General features: G+C 45.4%; 1 long non-coding RNA gene across 1 annotated transcript; it reads left to right on the forward strand.

The window, feature by feature from the left end:
- Positions 1-12,843: 12,843 nt before the first annotated feature.
- Positions 12,844-14,832, forward strand: LOC139837677 (uncharacterized). Its single transcript, XR_011754293.1, has 2 exons — positions 12,844-13,276; positions 14,583-14,832. It is a non-coding gene; the product is annotated as an uncharacterized lncRNA (long non-coding RNA).
- Positions 14,833-19,932: the final 5,100 nt, after the last annotated feature.

Genomic DNA, 19,932 nt, shown 5'->3' on the forward strand with positions numbered 1-19,932 from the left:
TCAAACTCTTGGTACAGGCTTGGTTGCTCTATTGCGATCATGGAGTTCAACTGACACGGCGCCGCTCAAGGCATCCGCTACCACATTGGCCTTGCCGGGGTGGTAGTGAATTTCCATGTCGTAATCCTTGATTAATTCAATCCATCTGCGCTGTCTCATGTTCAGCTCCTTCTGGGTGAAGATGTACTTCAGGCTCTTGTGATCTGAATATATCTCGCATCGATTACCCATGAGGTAATGACGCCAAACCTTCAGGGCTAACACTACGGCTGCTAACTCCAAGTCATGAGTTGGATAATTCTGTTCATGTTGCTTCAATTGCCTTGATAGGTAAGATATCACTTTGCCTTCTTGCATCAACACACATCCAAGTCCAGTCTTGGATGCATCACAATAGACATCAAAGGGCTTGGTGACATCGGGCATGATCAATATTGGGGCTGTGGTTAATCTGAGTTTGAGTAGTTGAAAACTTTCTTCACATTTGTCATTCCAGTCAAATTTCCGGTCCTTCTTCAGCAGTTGAGTCATTGGTCTTGCGATGCTTGAGAATCCTTCAACGAATCGGCGGTAATATCCCGCCAATCCTAGAAATGCTCGGACCTCAGTCTGGGTGGTTGGGGCCTTCCATTCCTCAACAGTTTTGATTTTTGTGGGATCTACAGCAATTCCTCCTGCAGACAAGATGTGTCCCAGGAATCCCACTTCTCTTAACCAAAACTCACATTTGCTAAACTTGGCGTATAACTGATGTTGCCTAAGGGTTTCTAGAACCACTTCCAAATGTTGCTCATGTTCTTCTTCTGATTTGGAGTAGATAAGAATGTCGTCGATGAAGACAACGACAAACTTATCCAGGAATTCCATAAAGATCTTATTCATGAGATTCATGAAGTAAGCGGGGGCATTGGTCAGTCCAAAGGACATGACATTGTACTCATACAGTCCATATCTGGTGGTAAAGGCAGTCTTTGGAATATCTGTTGCTCGGATCTTCAGTTGATGGTAACCTGTCCTCAGATCAATCTTTGAGAAAACTTGGGCACCGGTCAGCTGGTCAAACAGGTCTTCTATCTTTGGCAAGGGATATTTGTTCTTGATGGTGACATCGTTAAGCTTACGATAATCCGTAACCAAACGGGTGGCACCGTCCTTTTTATCCACAAACAAAACTGGTGATCTCCAAGGCGACGCACTTGGTCGAATCAGACCTTTGTACAGCATATCATCCAGTTGTTTCTTCAGTTCCATTAATTCTGCGGGGTTCATGCTGTAGGCTCTCTGGGCTATAGGTCCTGTTCCAGGGATTAACTCGATGATGAACTCGATATCCCGATCTGGGGGCATACCGGGTAGATCATCCGGAAACACATCAGGGTATCGACAGACGACCCTGATTTGATCCAGAGTTGGCTTGGCTACACTTTGGTTGCAGGTAAATTTTCTTGGTAGTTTTTCAGATAGGTGTTCTATTATTATTCCTGTGCTACTTGTCATGGTGATGGCCTTCTTGGCGCAGTCTATCAATCCATGATGTTTCGCCATCCAGTCCATACCCAGGACTACTTCCAATCCTTTTGTTCCCAGAACAATCAAGTTTGCATAAAAGTCTATTTCATGGATTCTGATGGGTACATCTTTGCAAAATTTTCTAGCTTTAGTGGTTGATCCAGGTATTTGAACTACCATGACATGTTTCAAGCTGATTGGTTGAATCTTACTAGTGCACACAAAATCTTCTGTAACGAATGCGATGCTCCAGAATCAAACAACACTCTTGCTGGTATTGAGTTAACAGAGAACATACCCAGCACCACGTCAGGTGCTTCCTGGGCTTCCTCAGCATTCATGTGGTAGAGGCGACCTCCGCGGTTGTTCGGGTTGTTGGGGGCGAACTTCTTGCCGGTGGAGACACGGCGTTGCTGCTGAGCAGGTGGTGCGGGGTTGCCTGCGAGCTTGGCGAGCCTCTTGGGACACTCATTGGAGTAATGCCCCACTACACCACACTCATAGCAAGTGATGGTGGTCTTGTCTTGCTTGTTCGCGACGGGAATTGCATTGCTCCCGGTCCTTGGTGCGGTGTTGGTGTTGTTGTTGCTGGTGTGGTTGTTGGGGGCTCTTGGCGGAGCGCGGTTGAAGTTGTTGTTGGTGTTGTAGTTGCTGTTGTTGTGGTGGCCTCCTGGCCTGGGGTTTCCTCCACTCCGGTTCTGATAAACCGGACGTGACATCTGTGCATTGGGCTTGTTGGTTCTGAAACCTCCGCCTGAGTTGGGGCGATACCTTGGGGCATTGCTGGGCCCACTCTGATTCATCATGCGGCGCTTGCGGTTCTCGCTGGCTTGGTGCAGTTTGCCTTCCATCTGGATGGCGGAGTCAACGAGGGCTTCGAGGTCGGCAAAGGGGATGTTGATCAACACAGTCTGCATCTCATCATGCAGTCCGTTCAGGAACCTTTCCTTCCTCTTCTCAGTAGTGTCTGTCTCATCCGGGGCGTACCTTGACAGTGTGAGAAACTTGTCGCGGTATTCCACCACGGACATCCGGCCTTGCTTCAGTTCACGGAATTCATCTCTCATCTTCTTTATCAGACCCGGGGGCACATGGTACTTGCTGAACTTGAGCTTGAAATCAGTCCAAGTCATGAACTGTCCCGCGTTCATGGCACGGGTGCTTGTCCACCAAGCTCTTGCTGGTCCTGCTAAGTAGTGCGTTGCAAACAGCACTTTCTCATTCTCTTCCACTCCAGCTACTTCTAGATTGTTCTCCATAGTTTGGAGCCAATCATCTGCATCAAGTGGTTCCTCAGTCTTGCTGAAAACTGGTGGGTTGGTGTTCTGGAAGTTCTTGAGCTTAGATCCTGGATGATCATGGTGGCCTTGGTTGTTGTTGACAAGCTGTTGGAGTGCTGCAATGTTGGCTTGCCTTTCAGCTCTTTCTGCTTCTCTATCTTCCAGCATAACTTGCAACATCTGCATCATAGCGTCTTGGTTCGTGTTGCGAGTTGGAGGGGCCATCTGAGTATTGAGATTGATCATGAGAAAAGAGGGAAATGTCTATGGCTTGTTTTGTGGTTGAGTTCAAAAGTTTAAAACTTGAAGTCTTTTCATGATGACACAAACATACATTCATTCATAACAATCAACACACATTACAAACTAACACACTAAGGGTTTTAAGAACCCTTCTTCTCCAAGCTACGATACATGGGGCGGGATACAACTCACACCTATGATAGTGCATAAGTGAACTACTCCTCCTCCTCATCAACATCGATGGGGGTGTGGTCATCATCCTCGTCGTCCAGGAAGTCGTAGTCTTCCCCCTCGGTGTTCTCATCTTCCTCGAAGTCGTTGTCGTCACTCAGGTAGTTGCTTCCTCCCTGAATGTCTTCTCCATCTTCCTCCATCTTCTTCATCTGCTCTTCCTGGGCCTTGACAGTGGCCTCGAGTGCGGCTATCTTCGCGCGGAGGCGGGTGATAGTGGCATCCCTCTTCGCGCGCTGCTGGCGGAGGGTCCTGCGGTCCTTGGCGAGCAGCTTGATGCAGTCACCTTGCTCGATGATGCGGGCGTGAGTCTGGTTGGCGTACTCACGGGAGTGGTCGAGATCCTGCTGAGTGTGGTACAGCATGAAGTCGAGATGCTCCACATGGTGCTTCAGCTCCGGGTGAGAGGTCATGTCCATGGGCTCTCCAGCAGAGTTACGCCTCGCAAGGTGCGAAAAGCGAGGGTGCTTGAGTGCCTCCCCGCTCATCCCGCACAGGCGTGCGAGTCCCTCCTGAAGTCCGCGAGCAAGTCCGTCCAGCCAGTTGCTCTCCATGAAGGAGAAGAGGATCCTCTCAGAAGTGGGAGGCTCCATCTTGCCCCTCAAGTCAGCGGTGATGATCCACTGCAACTCGCCTCCTGGCTGGTTCGCGATCTGCGATCCGTGGAACTCCGGGTGCGGGCGACCAAGGTGGTCGGACAGGGCGTTGAGGTCGTGCTCGAAGATCAAGCTTCCCCCATTCCCAAGCTGGTAAAACTTCGTGTTCACGGGCTCCATCTGAAAGTGAAGTAAAGGATTAAGTTAGAGAAGTGAACAAGTGTGGCAAAATTTTAGTTATATTTCTAAGGAAGAGCATGACTTCTTGTTTTTCCAAAGAGCTCAAGGAGAAGACAAAGATTAAAATTTTCAGAAGTACTTCATTTCTTTTTGAAACTCAATTTTTCAGAACGTCCATTTCTAACTAGGGTCTCCTAAGGTCAAACAATGGCTCTGATACCAACTTGTCAACACCCGGATTTTTAAAGTCCGGATGCCTATTATGTCATACATCGCAATCCCAGGAAATTGTTGTTGCGAGGCATAATAGTTAAGTATCACAGTCATCATTCATTACAAACCATAATGTCTTACAAATTGGAATCACATGATCCATATTACACAAATAGTTGATCTAAAGATCAACGAACAAACACAAGTTCATAGCGGAAGCGTAAGATACAAGGACTCTCTAGTCCACAGGCCAACGCTTGACGTTAGAAGCTCCTAGTTGTGGTAGACGTCCTGCTGATCGTCCTCCTCGTACTGCTGCTCGGCTTCATAGTCTGGCCATTTGAATAGCCAGGGACAAAGCCGTGAGTACTTTATGTACTCGCAATCTAATACTAAAACAAGTACTAGCATTGACAAAAAGGTGTTCTAAGCTCTAAGTTTATTTGCATAAAGCCAATTTTATTTCATAAACACTTTTGTAAACAACTCCTCAAGTGCTAACTAACTCAAGTGGGAACATTAGTGTCATTCCCACAACTCAGTTGTGATTCACAGTCAAAGTCACTGTTCAAGTTCAAGTTCAAAAACACCAGTCACAAAGATATAAATTCTGATGACGGAAACAGAATGGCCTTTCCAATTGTCCATATCCGCGGACGCGGCTATTCGAATAGTTCTACACTCTGCAGAGGTCGCACACTTGTGCCACAACATTTGATTTCATCCGTCAGGGATAAAACCCTGAATAATCGTAACTCAGTACGCGGATCATCAACCGTTAACCTTTCACTTACACACCCTAGTATAGGCACCTCTCCCCATGAGCTTGGCCTCCCGGTGAAAACCAACTGTTAACCCGGAATCGCACAGGCTTGGCCGTACAATTCACCTTCAATTCACATCATTTCTCAACAACGGAGGCAGCCTCAAGCATAACCCCTATGATGTGTGTTCAGAGGGAACCCATACTAAGACACATAAATTTCCAGCTAAGCCCTACCCATAATCAGGTATTGTGGGGGTACTTAAAATTGGTAAGGTATCGCATCCAACTCAATCATCAGTTTTTATCCAAAATCACCAAGTCAACTTCAGTGTCATATTCACCTTCAAAATCTGTCAATGGAAATGACTAATCATTCCAAGGTTTTCACCATCATCATTTCATCAACACATGTTCCCATCTAGAGTGGTCATTTTAAATTTAGCACTAGCCACTATGTGTGAGGGGTGCTAAGTATTTGCTTTGCTTCTAGGCTAAGTTTGATACTCTTGTACTAACTTCGTACTAACCTAGTAGAACATAAATCAAAGGTACTTTGATAAAACAAAGGTAAATAAAGCTTGTAAGTAAAACTGGGAAATAGGATCATAAGCATAAAGTAAATGGGGTAATGCCTTGCTCATGGTGAGCTTTGCACTTTGCAAGAGTATTATCTTGCCTTGGTTGGGAAACTGGTCAAAGTGGTCTTCTTCTTCTGGAAGTAGACCTCCTCCTCCTCCTGGTACTCCTCGGTACTAGCGTCTAAAATACGAATACGGAGTACACAATCATCACACCAAACTAATCTACTAAACTATGCACAAACATGGTTCACACACCTAAACTAGCATCACATTTGGCTAATAAGTTGGTGGATGTGTTTTTCTTAGTATTTAAGAAAAATAATTTCCTCTCATACTAAACTTAAATGTTACTTTGAATTATTTAGAGAAATAATTTCCTCTCATTATCTTATTAAGATTTAATTTCTCTTATGCATAATATGTGACCTAGGTTGACCCAAGTCAACCTCTTCACACTTAGCATTTGGAGAAAAAGATTTAAATGAGGTGAGCACCTCATACCATTTAATTCTAGCATAGCAAAGATTTAATATCACCAACAATTCCTATGGGACCTAAATAACCAGAGTCTCCACTTCATTTGGAATTGGTGGTGACAAGATTTAAATGAGGGAAAACTCCCACATATGATTTCTTAATAGTTTTGGATAATATCTTTGACTAGAAAATAGCCATAAGGCATTTAAATCAACTCAACCATGATCATTCAAAGTAAGCATGGCATATTTTTGTAGAAACAATTAGTATAAGTGAAAAGTGAATTATTGGAGGTGGAATTTACTGAAAAGCATTTATGGTTAATTTTTAAGAATTATTATAAGGCAGAAAAGTCCCTGCCTTGTTTAATTTGTCATTTCATTTCTACAAAAGATCTAGGGTTCTAGTCAGTGGCATTGTGTAGACAATTTCATAAGGTTTCCAAAAATATAAAGTTTGTAAAATTTGGCCGAGTAGATTTGTCACTATTGAAATTCAAAGTTTGCAACAGATTATGCTATTTTTCTAATTTCCAAACTTGAATTCAAACGGTGGGCTTCGCGCGGGAAAGAACTTGGGCTGCGGAGAAAAAGGAAAATGGGCCGGCCCACTTCGCGTCCAGCGCGAGCAGGCCGTCTGACGGCGGGACCCACGCGTCAGTGAGTTTTACTCACCGAACCGGTACGGGGAAGTGAGGAGCGTTGGATCAGGCGATGATCCAACGGCTGGAGGTTGTCGTCGTCGACGGCGAGAGGCAGTGGCGAGCGCGGCGGCAGCAGGGGGTCGGAGGGGTCGTCGGAGCTCCGGCGGTCGTCGGAGTGGTGCGCCGCGACGTTGTCGATGATGGGGAGGCGCCTGGAAGCAGCGGCGCGTCTGGGGTGGCCTCCTTCTCCGGCGAGCCGGCTAAGGTAAGCGGCGGCGAGCTAGCAATTGGGGCGAGGCGATGGCTAATCGATGGAATTTAGGCGGCGAGGAGAACTGTGGTGAGGTGGGGAAGAGATTGGCGTGCTCGGTTGGGGCGCGGAGTGCTCCTTTTATAGCGGCGAGAGGTGGCAGGGGGGCGGAGCTGGGTTCGCCATGGTCGCCGTCGGTCCAGGGCTGCGAAGAGCCAAGGCGTGGGCGCGTACGGTAGCTGGTGCTCTGGCGAGGATGACGCGCGTGACGGTGAGGAAAAAGAGGCACTACAGCGGCGGCGATCGTGATGGAAGCTTGCAGGTCATGGCGGGAGGGCGTGGATGCTTACGTCGGCTGCGGCGTTCCCGCGGGCCAGGGGCCATGTCCAGGCGTTGCAGACGGTCGTCGTGCGTCGACTGGCGGTGAGCGTGATGGCGGAGGTGATGCGAGGACGCGGGGCGTCGTCACGCTCTGGGCGTCCAGGGTGAGCGCCATGCGCGCTCTGGCGCGGCATGGGCGAGTCCTGGGCGCGTCTGGGCGCTCGCGTTCCGACGCGTGTGTGCTCGGTCTCGGTCAAGGGAGGGCACGAGCTCGTCCAGGGTGGTGAGAGGGAGCCAGTGGGCATGGTGGTGCAAGCTAGAAGCGACGGGTGAGGGAGATGGCACGGTGAGGCCATGCCATGCCACGGCATGGCATGTTTGAGTTGATTTAATCAAACCCTGGCCAATGCAAGTGGTGGTGATGGTGTAGTGAGGTGAAAGGGAGACTCGAGTGCGAGAGGGCAAGGTTGGACCAAGTCCAAGTAGAAAATGAGGTATGGGCTCAAAAATTTACCCTGCCTGCAATGTGTTCGACAGAATGCCCGCAAGAAAAATATTTTCGAATTTTGAAATTCTTTTTGGTGGGTTGTAAACATATATTGAAAGGAGCATTTTGGTGGTGGTGGTGGTCAAAAAGGAATTGATATGCAAAATCACATTTTGCATATGATCTTGATTATGTGAGAAAGTTCCAACCTTGCTTGCTTCCCATTTGAAAATGGTGAAGAATTTGGGGTGGTGGTTTTGGGCAAAGTTGTAGTGCTTGAGTTTGTCTTGGATGAGGTGAAAAGGTTTGACAAAGTTTAGAAGTGGAAAGAAGAGAACCAGGGGCTCAAAGTGGCCATCAGACTAAAAATGGCATAAGTGACCATATTGCATGTGACTTGGAATTTGAGTTTGATTTTGGTTTGAATTGAGTTGGCTTGATTCCAAAGGTGTTAATAAGTGTTTAGTAACCCTTTACAAGTAATGGTGCAAACCAAATTGGCCTAGATTAAGTATTTGCGAAAATGGCATAGGCCTTATGTGAGAGTGAAATGGATTTTTGGGATTTCTTTTATATTTCAATTTTTATTGGCTAAGGGTGATCAAGTGATCATTGCTAGGGTTTTAGAGTGAGAGAGAACACATAAGCAAACATCATGGCAATTGCACACTCAAAATAAGTAATAAGGTGACCTATATGCATAAACCTATATGATGAGAAAAAGTTTTTGTTAACCCTGATTTTTGGATTCTTAAATTCTCTCTTGTTCATTTTGTTGAAACTTGGGATGTTACACACATAAGATGTGACCGAATAAAAATATAGTTTCAAGAGAAGGAACCTGATAATTTGTCGATGAAGAAGGGGATGCCTTGGGCATCCCCAAGCTTAGACGCTTGAGTCTTCTTGAAATATGCAGGGATGAACCACCGGGGCATCCCCAAGCTTAGAGCTTTCACTCTTCTTGATCATAGTATATCATCCTCCTCTCTTGACCCTTGAAAACTTCCTTCACACCAAACTCGAAACAACTCATTAGAGGGTTAGTGCACAATAAAAATTAACATATTCAGAGGTGACACAATCATTCTTAACACTTCTGGACATTGCATAAAGCTACTGGACATTAATGGATCAAAGAAATTCATCCAACATAGCAAAAGAGGCAATGCGAAATAAAAGGCAGAATCTGTCAAAACAGAACAGTTCGTATTGACGAATTTTAAAATGGCACCACACTTGCTCAAATGAAAATGCCCAAATTGAATGAAACTTGCGTACATATCTGAGGATCATGCACGTAAATTGGCTTAATTTTCTGAGCTACCTACAGGGAGGTGGACCCAGATTCGTGACAGCAAAGAAATCTGGAACTGCGCAGTAATCCAAATCTAGTACTTACTTTTCTATCAAAGACTTTACTTGGCACAACAAAACACTAAACTAAGATAAGGAGAGGTTGCTACAGTAGTAAACAACTTCCAAGACACAAAATAAAAACAAAGTACTGTAGCAAAATAACATATGGGTTATCTCCCAAGAAGTTCTTTCTTTATAGCCGTTAAGATGGGCTCAGCAGTTTTAATGATGCACTCGCGAGAAATAGTATTTGAAGCAAAAGAGAGCATCAAGAGGCAAATTCAAAACACATTTAAGTCTAACATGCTTCCTATGCATAGGAATCTTGTAAATAAACAAGTTCATGAAAAGCAAAGTAACAAGCATAGGAAGATAAAACAAGTATAGCTTCACAAATTTCAGCACATAGAGAGGTGTTTTAGTAACATGAAAATTTCTACAACCATATTTTCCTCTCTCATAATAACTTTCAGTAGTATCATGAGCAAACTCAACAATATAACCATCACATAAAGCATTCTTATCATGAGTCTCATGCATAAAATTATTACTACTCCCAACATAAGCATAGTCATTCTTATTAATTGTAGTTGGAGCAAATTCAACAAAGTAGCTATCATCAAATATAGGAGGCATATTGTAATCATAATCAAATTCACTCTCCATAGTAGGTGGAACCAAAAGACTACTATCATTATAATCATCATAAATAGGAGGCAAAGTATCATCAAAGAAAATTTTCTCCTCAATGCTTGGGGGACTAAAAAGATCATGCTCATCAAAACCAGCTTCCCCAAGCTTAGAATTTTCCATATCATTAGCAACAATGGTGTTCAAAGCGTTCATACTAATATCATTGCTACTAGCATGCAAATAAGATTCCATGGGTTTTTTAATTTTCGCATTAAACCATTCATGTCTTGACTCAGGAAATAGAATAAAAAGCTCACAGATATTTTCCATTATGCCTTACTAGTGTAAAACAAGAAACAAAAAGATGCAATTGCAGGATCTAAAGGAAATAGCTTCGAGTACTTACAGCGCCGGGAAATAGCTTAGTAGCCGAGATCCGGAGTGTGAGTACCTTTTACCTTTCCTCCCCGGCAACGGCGCCAGAAAAGTGCTTGATGTCTACGTTCCCCCTCCTTTCCTGTAGACAGTGTTGGGCCTCCAAGAGCAGAGGTTTGTAGAACAGCAGCAAGTTTTCCCTTAAGTGGATCACCCAAGGTTTATCGAACTCAGGGAGGAAGAGGTCAAAGATATCCCTCTCATGCAACCCTGCAACCACAAAGCAAGAAGTCTCTTGTGTCCCCAACACACCTAATAGGTGCACTAGTTCGGCGAAGAGATAGTGAAATACAGGTGGTATGAATATATAGTAGCAGTAGCAACGGTGCCAGAAAATAGCTTGCGGGTGTGTAGTTGATGGTGGTGGTATTGTAGCAGTAGTAACACAGTAAAACAGTAAACAAGCAGCGATAGCAGTATTTAGGAACAAGGCCTAGGGATTACACTTTCACTAGTGGACACTCTCAACATTGATCACATAACAAAATAGATAAATGCATACTCTACACTTTTGTTGGATGATGAACACATTGCGTAGGATTACACGAACCCTCAATGCCGGAGTTAACAAGCTCCACAATAATGCTCATGTTTAAGTAACCTTATAGTGTAAGATAGATCAATAGACTAAACCAAGTACTAACATAGCATGCACACTGTCACCTTCATGCATATGTAGGAGGAATAGATCACATCAATATTATCATAGCAATAGTTAACTTCGCAATCTACAAGAGATCATGATCATAGCATAAACCAAGTACTAACACGGTGCACACACTGTCACCTTTACACACGTGCAGGAGGAATAGAACTACTTTAATAACTTTGCTAGAGTAGCACATAGATAGTAGTGATACAAAACTCATATGAATCTCAATCATGTAAAGCAGCTCATGAGATTATTGTATTGAGGTACATGGGAGAGAGATGAACCACATAGCTACAGCGAAGCCCTCAGCCTCAGGGGTGGATTACTCCCTCCTCATCATGGAAGCAGCGATGGCGGTGAAGATGGCGGTGAAGACGGCGGTGGAGATGGCTCCGGGGGCAATTCCCCGTCCGGCAGGGTGCCGGAACAGAGAGTTCTGTCCCCCGAATTGGAGTTTCGCGACGGTGGCGGCGCCCCTGGAGTCTTTCTGGCGTTTCGTCAATTGGTACTGCGTTTTTAGGTCGAAAGGACTTTTATAGGCGAAGAGGCGGCGCAGGGGGGCACCTGGGGGCGCCACACCCTAGGCCGGCGCGGCCTAGGCCTGGCCCGCGCAGCCATGTGGTGTGGTGGCCCCCTGGCCCCTCTCCGACTCTTCTTCGGTGTTCTGGACGCTTCCGGGAAAAATAGGAGGTTTGGCGTTGATTTCGTCCAATTCCGAGAATATTGCCCGAACAGCCTTTCTGGAACCAAAAACAGCAGAAAACAGGAACTGGCACTGTGGCATCTTGTTAATAGGTTAGTTCCGGAAAATGCATGAAAATGATATAAAGTGTGAACAAAACATGTTGGTATTGTCATAAAACAAGCATGGAACATCGGAAATTATAGATACGTTGGAGACGTATCAATGGCGTGACCCCGTGGTCCTCCCCACCTGCTTCCCCCTCCTCACTTTATCGCTAGAGCCAGCCCTACGTCCTCATCCACCCACCTGCCCTCCCCTTTCTTCCCCTTCCCCACGCCAAACGAAGGAGGCAGAGAAACCCCCACAGCACCGTGAGCATCTCCACCATAGCGCCGCCGCTCCCCACCTTCCCTCGCCCTTCTGAGGGCACCCAGAGATGCACCTAGATGTCCTCGTTCTCCTGGTGGCCTCAATCGAGCCGGGGACGCCCTACATCACCGCCCTCGTCCTCTTTTCTTCCTCAGCTCCGGCGGCGATATCTGTCAATTTCGTCGCTGACTGTCCTCCTCCGGCCAAACCGAGAAGACCAGCGTGTCCCTGGTATCATAGCGCTCCTCCTGGACCCCTTACTCTTCCCTGTCTCGTCCTGGTATGTTTTTCTCATCGGCGGCCTCGTTTCACCGTCGCAGATGCTCGACGCCGGCGGACCTCCGGCGGACCCTGGGCTCCGCGCCAACACCAGCAAGTTCCCGCGTCGAGGCGCTTCCCCCGACGCCAACCATCGCATCCTGGGACGCCTCCTTTCGCCCGCCCGCGCGACGCCGACCCGCAGTGATCAACGCCCCGCGCGCGGAGACCTCCTGTCGAACACCTTTCGTGCACACACGCAAGATCTGCGACGCTGGCCGCCATGTCACCTTCCGGCCCCACCGTCAGCCTCTCCGGCTCGCCTCCCCTCGGTGAGAAAACCCCATCGGATCTGGATCTGGACGGTTTTGCGTCCAGGTCCCTGCCTGTTTCTTTTCTTCAACCCGCAGCCCTTGATCTTATCATTTTCTGAAAACCCCCCCTGCAGATTCAGTGAACCAACCCGGACCCCCTGCCTCGTCAGCTCCTTTCGGGCCCGCGTGTCAGCCGCTCAGGCTAGTCTCGGCTTGGGTGAGGAAAGCTTTTCCTTTTTCTCTGTTTTCCAGAATTTCAGAAAATGTGTTATATCTCGTATAAATCATATCTTTTAAATGGTAACTCGAAATAAAAAGTGTTATATATAAAAATTGATCAGAAAAATGCAAGGAACATTAATATGCCATCCATTCATCTGTTTGCATCTTGCATCATGACGCGCGTTGATAGTAGTGCCGGTTCACCTCACATATATGCGGAGTATTTCGGATTTCCAACTAGGGATTTCCCCGCTCCGTTTAATATTGAAGTAGCGCACCCCTGCCATGTCTTGCCATGCTAATCAACACTTAAATTTGCCAGTAGAAAATGCAACTCCAACCTAATTTGTGTGTCCGGGGTTCCGACTCCGATTAAATTGGATAAGATGCATTGCACCATCTATGCCATGTCATGCATATCATCATGAACATGCTGGATCTTCTTTATCCGTAGTAGTAAGACTTGCATACGTTGTGTGTGTTCCAGCATTTGCTTCTTCCCGGATAGGATCACGAAGTGGTGTGGTGAGATACGCCAAGTTCTCCGGATGTTCCTCGGCAAGCTTTAACAGGCAAGCATTTCCCCTATACTCCTGTCCCTGCAGGAGTCGCTCACCTATTTTATTTTGCCTTCTCCCTCATGCTATCCTTAAGTTGCATTCTTGTCACGTGTCCCTTCCACTTGTTACCTCAAGCAGCCCATATTGCCACCACCACCTCCTACGGCTATTGTTTGGTTATCGAGTCTGCCCTTGCGAGTCGTAGTGCATGCTAGTGCTGTTTTATCTTGTTACCGTTGTTGTTATCTTATCGGGTTATATGTTGGGAAGAATTATGGTTACTTTAGTTGTTAACATTTGTTTAGCAGAGGCATCGGTGGGTCAGCTGCTCGTTTTGTGACGGCTCACTTATGTTTCCTAAATATCTTAGGACCCCGAGTTCTTGTTATCTGTTCCGAGACTGAGCGCTCTAACCACACGTGGGTATGCTTACCGGGTCTCCCCTCGACCACTGCTGGAATCTACATCTTTGTCCAGTGGCCACAACTAGTTTGGATGTTTGTTTTGTTTCTCTCGGGCGTGCAAGCTTGTTTCTTTGTGGTCAGATGATATGATATTACTTTTGGGGAAGCCGTGAGTGCCTTGTATCCCCGTTGTCTCTTGCACGTCCGTAGGTGCGGCACGTATTGTTAAGAGGTCATCCTCTAGTGGGCTCTGATTCTCTTAGCCGTTCTCGCAACAACTAGGTCCGGTCGGAGTTTCGATCGGGCTCCGAAACGGGTTAACTTAGTTAGGTGGCTTCCTGGACATTGTTGTAGTGAAGGAGAGTGCGTGTCGTGATGTCCACCTGTCGTAAGTGGGTTGATCGTGCGTGTGGGTACATTTGGGCACCCCTGCAGGGTGACAATCTTATCGATAAGCCGCGTCCGCGGTTATGGACGACTTGGAGCTGTATGACTCGACCATAGACAACTTACACCTGTTGTTTCAATACTATTAACTTGCATAGTAAGATAGAACAACTTAAATAATAACTGGTTAAAACTTGTCCACAGTGTGAGTGCCTTTGTAAGTACCTCTTTGCGAAGGGGGAACACATCGGCTGTGTTATGATTGCGGAGTATAGAACTGTTAGTTTTTGCGCTCTCTCATCTCCTCTGATTAGACGAATGTTGTAGAGTGTCTCTATAGGTTTTTAGTGCTTGCGCGCTGCCACTTAACCCCACCATATTGCCTATGACGTTCCTCTTGCGTCCTCTAAGTCCCCTGCGTGCCTCAAGTACAAAGGACGATTGGTTGACGAATGCTTATACGTCTTGAAGTCTTGTTAAGTACGAGCCCGTACTTATTGCTGCTTCTACGGGATATAACCGGGCAGGTATGAAGATATGTTCGATGAAGACGACGTTAGCAAGGTTACCCTTCCGGCTTGGCCTGGGCAGGGTTATGGACGCCACTGGTTATCTTCAGGACTCTTAGTCCAATTTGTATCTTGTTCGTACTCGGATGTATTCGCTCTTCTGTATGATTTGGATCTTTGTATGTATCTATTTGTATCTTGACTCGTTGGAGTTGTTGTTGTAATATATGTATCTTGTGGGCTCTATTGTAAACCTGTTGTAATGTTACGACTCGTGGTAATTCCTCTGGCATCACGTGTGCTTTGTCGCGCACGTCATGTCGGAGGGTGTGTCGGAATCGATATCGTGCGGATTTCAGCGGGTTCGCTGGGATCCTCAGGGTACTGGTTCCGGGGTGTCACATGGCACTCCGCCGGGACGGGGAATTGGAGGAGATCATCGCCATCATCACCACCGACGCCTCTCCATCGACCAGCAATGTTTCCCCCATCCATGTGTGAGTAATTTCCCCGCTATAGGCTGAAGGGGATGGTAGGGATTGGATGAGATTGGTCATGTAATAGCATAAGATTGTTAGGGCATAGTGCCTAGTGTTCGTAATTGGTACTTTGATGATATTGTTGCAACTTGTTATGCTTAATTCTTGTCACTAGGGCCCGAGTGCCATGATCTCAGATTTGAACATGTTATTGTTTCATGATGATATTCATTGTTTTATGATCTTACCTGCAAGTTGTATACACATGTCGCTGTCCGGAACCCGAGGCCCAAAAGTGACAGAAATTGGGACAACCGAAGGGGAATGCATTGATGTGAGGATCACATGTGTTCACGGAGTGTTAATGCTTTGCTCCGGTACTCTATTAAAAGGAGTACCTTAATTTCCAGTAGATTCCCTAGAGGCCCGGCTACCACCGGCTGGTAGGACAAAAGATGTTGTGCAAGTTTCTCATTGCGAGCACGTATGACTAAATATGGAACACATGCATATGGATTGTTTAGTACTTGGACACCGTTTTATTACTATCTGCAAATGCCCTGCTTTGATTGTTACATGAGTTTCTCTCATCCATGCAACGCCCGTTCATCCATCCCTGTGCCTACAGTATTTTAACCCTACTGTTTACTATAATCACTACTGCTGTTTTTGTTACTCTGCTGTTGTTATTTCACTACTGCTACTGCTATAAAACTGTTACTACTGATAAACTCTTGCGAGAAAGTCTGTTTCCAGGTGCAGCTGAATTGACAGCTCCGCTGTTAAGTGATAACCCACAAGTATAGGGGATCGCAGCAGTCTTCGCGGGAAGTAAATCCCAATTTATTGATTCGACACAAGGGGAGACAAAGATTACTTGAAAGCATTAACAACGGAGTTGTCAATTCAGCTGCACCTGGAAACAGACTTGCTCGCAAGAGTTTATCAGTAGTAACAGTTTTATAGCAGTAGCAGTAGTGAAATAACAGCAACAGAGTAACGAGACAACAGTAGTGATTACAGCAGGATTAAAATACTGTAGGCACGGGGACGGATAACGGGCGTTGCATGGATGAGAGAAACTCATGTAACAATCATAGCAGGGCATTTGCAGATAACAAAAAAAAGGGTGTCCAAGTACAAAGCAATCAATAGGCATGTGTTCCATATATAGTCGTACGTGCTCGCAATGAGAAACTTGCACAACATTTTTTGTCCTACCAGCCGGTGGCAGCCGGGCCTCAAGGAAATCTACTGGATATTAAGGTACTCCTTTTAATAGAGTACCGGAGCAAAGCATTAACACTCCGTGAACACATGTGATCCTCACATCACTACCATCCCCTCCGGTTGTCCCGATTTCTGTCACTTCGGGGCCATTGGTTCCGGACAGCGACATGTGTATACAACTTGTAGGTAAGATCATAAACAATGAATATCATGATGAAACAATAACATGTTCAGATCTGAGATCATGGCACTCGGGCCCTAGTGACAAGCATTAAGCATAACAAGTTGCAACAATATCATCAAAGTACCAATTACGGACACTAGGCACTATGCCCTAACAATCTTATGCTATTACATGACCAATCTCATCCAATCCCTACCATCCCCTTCGGCCTACAGCGGGGGAATTACTCACACATGGATGGGGGAATCATGGCTGGTTGATGGAGAGGCGTCGGTGGTGATGATGGCGATGATCTCCTCCAATTCCCCGTCCCGGCGGAGTGCCAGAACGGAGACTTCTGGCTCCCGAGACGGAGTTTCGCGATGTGGCGGCATTCTGGAGGGTTTCTGGCGACTTCGACTTCGTTCCGTGCGTTTTTAGGTCGAAGGCAATAAGTAGTCCGAAGGAGGGCGTCGGGGGCTGACCGAGGCCGCCACAGACTAGGGCCGCGCGGGCCCCTCCTAGGCCGCGCCGGCCTAGTGTGTGGGGCCCTCGGGCCCCCACCTGGCTTGCCCTTCTGGCTCCACCAATATTCTGGGAAAATAAGACCTTCTGCATAAATTCCGAGGATTTTCCTGAAAGTTGGATTTCTGCACAAAAACGAGACACCAGAACAGTTCTGCTGAAAACAGCGTTAGCCCGTGTTAGTTGCATCCAAAATACACAAATTAGAGGCAAAACAATAGCAAAAGTGTTTGGGAAAGTAGATACGTTTTGGACGTATCAACTCCCCCCAAGCTTAGCTTATTGCTTGTCCTCAAGCAATTCAGTTAACAACTGAGCGATAAAAGAACTTTCATGAACACATTTGTTCATATGATGTATATATTCTCATGCTATGGCTAACACTTAGGCAGTTCATAATGAGATGCATACAAATAAGATCATCTAACAGCTATGTCAATCATGGAGAGGTACCAACAATTAATAATAAGCATCATGAATCATGTCTATAAGCAGGATTGCAATGTTCATAAAAGAGTATGATAAAGTGGTATCTCGCTTGCCCATGTTTGATCGGCAAAACATAAATGCCCATGCACCTCTGAAGTTCATAGAAAGACTAGAAGTAGTGATTGTCAAAGATAAAAGCATCAAAGTTATACCACAATCAATCATATTTTGAGACAAGCATATTATACTAAGAATGACAGTTGTGCTCTCAAGATAGTGCTCAAAGAAAGGATGGAGACACAACATAAAAGTAAAAGATTGACCCTTCGCAGAGGGAAGCAGGGATTAACATGCGCTAGAGCTTTTCATTTTTAAAACAGGAGTAAAATTATTTTGAGAGGTGTTTGTTGTTGTCAACGAATGGTAATGGGTACACCAACTACCTCGCCAACCGGACTTCCAAGATCGGCTCCCATGAATTATTTTTATGTTTATGTGGCACTCCTTCCAACCTTTCTTTCACAAACCATGGCTAACCGAATCCTCGGGTGCCTGCCAACAATCTCATACCATGAAGGAGTGCCTTTTTATTTTAGTTTTGTTATGATGACACTCCCCGCAACCTTTGCTTACACAAGCCATGGCTAACCGAATCCTTCGGATGCCGTCCAACAATCACATACCATGGAGGAGTGTCTATTTAGGTTAATTAATTTGGGACTGGGAATCCCATTGCCAGCTCTTTTTGCAAAATTATTGGATAAGCGGATGTGCCACTAGTCCATAATGAAAGTCCGTCAAGAGTAAATGACAAGGTTGAAAGTTAAACACCACATACTTCCTCATGAGCTATGAAACATTAACACAAATTGAGAAGCATTTTGAAGGTTTTAAAGGTAGCGCATGAGAATTTACTTGGAATGGTTTGAAATGCCATGCATAGGTATTTATGGTGGACACTTTGGAACAACTTGGTTTTCAGGTGTTTGGAAGCACGAGCAGCGTTCCCGCTCAGTACAAGTGAAGGCTAGCAATAGACTGGGGAGCGACAAATCAAGAGAGCAGTAACTTTCATAATCATGCTTGCGGCAAAATAAACTAACAGAGGCATAAAAGTGATACAAGAACTCTGAAGCAATGTAAATCATAGAGGCTTAATTGACTTTTGTTCAGTCATATGCATGCGTGAGCATGTGCCAAGTCGATATAAATGAATTATTCAGAGGAGGATACCACAATGCCATACCTACTTATGAATAAAACAATGCAAGCAAACATCCATGACATGCTACTCATATTAATAAATTGGAGCTAAACATGAGAGATCATGAACTACTAGACTTTCTCAAATGACATATACCTCACATGAACCAACTAAGCATGCTCACATGGATGAGTATATGTACAAAAATGAAAACAAATAGAGTTCATACCAGCCTCTCACCACAATCCAATTGTCGTAGATCGTCATTATTGCCTTTCACTTGTGTAACTTGGATAATTATGAAATGAAAACCACGCTCCAGCCACCGAAGACCATTGAACTCATGATGAACTTTACAAACCAAATAAGAATAGCAAATATTTTTGGTATTTTTGTGTTTTAGGAAGGAAACAAAGCAAAAACAAGAATTGGCAAACTAGATAAGTCACATAAACACAAAGCAGCAGAAATTCGTCAAACTTGACAGCAGTACAGTACTCGATTTTTAATAAATTCTTCCACTGCTCAAATCGAAAAGTGTTCAACTAATGAAAGTTAGATAACAACCTGAGGAACATGCACAAAAATTGGCTTCGCAAAATATCGTTCTGGCTATTTTTGAGAATTTTTTCGGTAACAGTCCAGAATCTGTTTTCACGCAGCACTTCCCCAAATATCATCTTCCTCTCATTAGAAAACCACTCAAACAAACTAAACAAGTATATACAAGTATCCAGCAACCATAATATGCAAATAATGAGTGATGCCGGTATACCTCCCCCCAAGCTTAGGCTTTTGGCCTAAGTGGAGTTCAATCCCAGCGAGGGTCGCTGTTCCTCGCCGGTGGATAATGCATGGCGTAGTCATAGTAAGGTTCCTGTGCAGAAGAAAAGCGTGGAGGCTCCACATGCCCAAAATGTTGATGCGAGGAACTTGCTGCATCAGATGATGAGTCGAGGTGTTCCTCGGCCTCCTCTGTGTTGCCTCTTGCATGATGGCCTCCTTCCTCTATGTGTGCATTCAGTGCACCTTCTGTGACTGACCAATCCTCCCACCATCCTCTGAGAAACTCCTTCCATGACAAATCATCTCGAAGAGGCTTAAGAGCTCTCGCGGCGATCCCCTTATCTTCTCGCATGACCCCCATTGCGGTACTCTAATTGCTGTACAAAAATCATTGAATGACAAGTTGACAGTTTTATTATAAATCTTATACTGAACCATGGGGTTAGATTGCGACCAATTGAACTTAAAATCTTGCACAACAGACATAGTCAATTTTGCATATTGGCATGGTTCTCCATCAACAAAATCATTCAACCCTGCACGAGAAATTAG

Source organism: Lolium perenne, chromosome 3, assembly GCF_019359855.2.
Source record: "Lolium perenne isolate Kyuss_39 chromosome 3, Kyuss_2.0, whole genome shotgun sequence".
NCBI classification, from domain to species: Eukaryota; Viridiplantae; Streptophyta; class Magnoliopsida; order Poales; family Poaceae; genus Lolium; species Lolium perenne.